Source organism: Corvus brachyrhynchos, unplaced genomic scaffold (genome assembly GCF_000691975.1).
Source record: "Corvus brachyrhynchos isolate BGI_N302 unplaced genomic scaffold, ASM69197v1 scaffold47, whole genome shotgun sequence".
Lineage (NCBI taxonomy): Eukaryota > Metazoa > Chordata > Aves > Passeriformes > Corvidae > Corvus > Corvus brachyrhynchos.
In genome coordinates this window covers 872299-875975 of record NW_008239292.1, presented here as the reverse complement: position 1 = coordinate 875975, position 3677 = coordinate 872299, and positions in this window count along the sequence as shown.

Here is a 3677-nt window from a genome sequence, read left to right as displayed (position 1 = left end):
CGCGGGCGCGGCGCGCCCGCCCCTGTCGCTGCCCACATGTCTGACAGAGAGCCCTGCCCCACACGCCCCTCGCAGGCGGCACCGCCTTCCCCCCGTCCCCGGAGAGCTTTCCTGGTGTGCCATCACCCTTTTCCCCATGGCTCTGTGAGGGACTGGCTGCTTTAGGGAATGGCGGGAACCATCTCCCCATTCCCTCATGGCTCCCTGAGGGGAAACCTGCCTGAGGGAATGGCGGGAACCATCTCCCCATGCCCTCATGGCTCCATGAGGGGACACCTGCCCGAGGTGCCATCTCCTCTTCCCTCACAGCTCCGTGAGGGACTGGCTGCCCGAGGGAATGGCAGGGGCCATCTCCCCTTCCCTCACAGCTCTGTGAGGGGACACCTACCTGAGGGAATGGCGGGAACCATCTCCCCATGCCCTCATGGCTCCATGAGGGGACACCTGCCCGAGGTGCCATCTCCTCTTCCCTCACAGCTCCGTGAGGGACTGGCTGCCCGAGGGAATGGCAGGGGCCATCTCCCCTTCCCTCACAGCTCTGTGAGGGGACACCTACCTGAGGGAATGGCGGGAACCATCTCCCCATGCCCTCATGGCTCCATGAGGGGACACCTGCCCGAGGTGCCATCTCCTCTTCCCTCACAGCTCCGTGAGGGACTGGCTGCCCGAGGGAATGGCAGGGGCCATCTCCCCTTCCCTCACAGCTCTGTGAGGGGACACCTACCTGAGGGAATGGCGGGAACCATCGCCCCTCATGGCTCCGGGAGGGGAAACCTGCCCGAGGGAATGGTGGGTGCTGTCTCCCCTCACAGATCCGTGAGGAAGTGATACCAAAATCCTGCAAAAACGCCACGAAAAATAAGACTCCGCCCATCTTTCAGTGCTATCGAGTCAGGCGTTGCTTTATTCTTGGCCCAGGCTTCTGTGTGGCTGACAAAGTTCCTCCACACTGACACTGATATAAAACTTTCTCACTTGTACGTTTTCAGCAAACAAAGTAATTAATGTACGTTGGTATGGCTCTTCTTGCTACTTTGTAGTGATTTGTAACCAGTGAAACAAAAGTTTCATTATTACAAGTCCTTAATTACCTCAAGGTTTGTAGAGCAGCTTATCCAGAGCGAGCCTTTCCCTCCTACCACTTCCAGCCTCACGGTGAATTAATTCAATTACACACAAAGCACCCGATAACTGGATTACCCAGGTTCTGTAACACAGCCACGCTTATTGAAATGGGAAATGCTAAATATTTTTGTCTCCTCTCCCCTTCTCCCAGGTGAAAATCGCTCCTCCTGGCCAGGGGCTGCCACCTCAACCCATGGTTGGCTCCTGGATTATCGGGAATGTTCTCTGCAGTGTCCCAGGTTTTCCTGGCAAGTGTCGCCTCCAAGTCCTGAGCAATCATTGGACCCTGCTGCATTCCTTTGTTTCCCCAAGTGCTGCCCGTGGTGACAGAGCAGCAGGTGATGCTGCACTGATGAAGAAATGGCTCTGTGAGGTACAGGATTGGTGTTCACATTCCCGTGCTGGCCACACGTTTCTCCTAGAAACCTCTTTTCATCCCCTTTCCATTCCCATTTTACATTCCCACCTAAGCTGTGGATTTTTAGTGATGGATTTCTTCTCTCAGAGCTGAAGTACGGGAGGAAATTACAGCACCAGTTTCACAGACAACAAAGAGATTCCCCCCTCCTCCCTGGCAGCCTCTCTGAAAGCAGAACAAACAGAAATTCTCCTTTAATCCAGTGCTGGCCAAGTGTCACTCTGCAGCGGGGAAGTCAAGTTCTTTTGCAGGTTCTCCTGATCAAAACCCTCTTGTTCCCAGGAAGTGGAAAATTAAATTTGGCACCTGTGGAAACGGAGGTGGAATTCCACCTCTCCTCCCTTTGCAGAAGTTATTTAGGCTGGGTTCTGTCCTCCTTGGTGGCTGGGAGAATTATTGTCACTTCTTTGTGTCTGGGACACCATTCTGTGATAAATAAACAATTGCAGGTGCTTGAGCCTTGGAAATTCGGGTGGGGATTTGGATGTGTGTGAAGTGAGAGCTCTGAATTCCCAGCTTTGGGGACAATTCCCACCTGGGTGGCACCAGACAGGTGGCATTTCCCTGTGACAAGAGGCACTAAATGCTGCGGTACCCACAGGTTTGGAGGTGTCACCCCTCTCCGTTTGATTTCCAGGGGAAGCTGATTAAAGTGATGGCTCTGAGAGGAGCTGTGTGCAAGAATTTTAACTAGCTGCTGCTTTTTAATATTCACTTCCTCTTTGGGTTTAATTATTTTGTTCCTGCGTTTTCTCTTTCAATTTACTAAAACTCCAGAAATGTAATTAGGGAGAGGCTGAGCTGCAGAGAGCTGCCAGCGTTTCTCCAGCGTGATTAAATGGAGCAGCCCTGCCTCCAGCGAGGGGCTGCAGGACAGGATTCCAATCATTATCCCCCTGTTATCCCGGAAAGGATCTGCAGCACGTCGGGATCAGAGTTATTGAGAATGCAGCACTAATTAAACTCTCCTATCAGGAGAGGATGAAAACACAGTTATTTCATTATTTCCTGGATTTGCCATCTCTGTTACCAACCCAAACAAACCCGCTCCAAACAAAGCCCAGCTCAATCACGGGGGAGACTTAATGAGGCTTTAATTTGTGCAGCACTCCCAGGACCAGCGCAAGGTGCTGCCTCCCCTCTGCCTGTGCCAGGGGCACCTGTGGAGCCCATTTCCCACGTGGAGAGCGCCAGGGATGCTGCGGTGCCGCTACAGACTGACGGAATCGCTGCTGGGTTTGAGGATAGGGTTTGTTTGTTTGAAATTTAAGTCATTACGGAACGTGGATATCACGGGCTTTGATGGTTTCGTTGTTAAATGGTAATTTTTTGGCTACAGCCAATTAAAAATCCATTATCTCCTGCTCGTGCTGGGGTGTTTCCAGCCCTTGCAGATGTCCCGCTCCTGCCCAGCCCAGCGCAGCCCCTCTGGATGTTTTATCTTGCCACAGCAGCCGCGGCTCTGTCACCTCGGCGCGCCCCGGTGGCTGCTCGGTGCCCACACGGGCTCTCAGGACAGGCAGAGCTGCTGGATCCCGGAATCCCTGAACCATGGAAGGCCGGGCATCCTGCAGGGAAAGGGGACGGAGAGCCTGGATGCTGCAGCCCTTCCGTGGAACAGCACACACGGAGCCAGAGGCTGAGCCCAGCAGTGCCCCCTTCCCCGCACTGTGAATTAATGAGGGTGGGGTAGGAGGGGAAATATTCCCACCTTCGGGAAGTCTTAAAGTGGAGAGAGGCCAAGCAGCTTATTTACACGGATAGATAAAATACATGTGTCTGTTACAGAAATAAATAAAAGATTGATGTCTTTTAAATATGGGATAAAAGGGTTGGGAAATTGGTGGCTTCCAGGTTCGAGGCAGGAATCCAGAGCGTTACAGGAATTAGGTGGGTGTTCCTTGAGGGGGGTTTTCCTTCCCTGTGAGGGTCTGGAGGGGCTGGGATGGAATTCCCAGAGAAGCTGTGGCTGCCCCCGGAGCCCCGGGAGTGTCCCAGGCCAGGCTGGACAGGGCTTGGAGCAGCCTGGGACAGTGGGAGTGGGTGAGGAGCTTTGAGGTCCTCCCAACCCAAAACCACTCTTGAATCCTTTGATGCTCTCATGCAGATCCCAAACCCTGAAACTTCCTGCTGC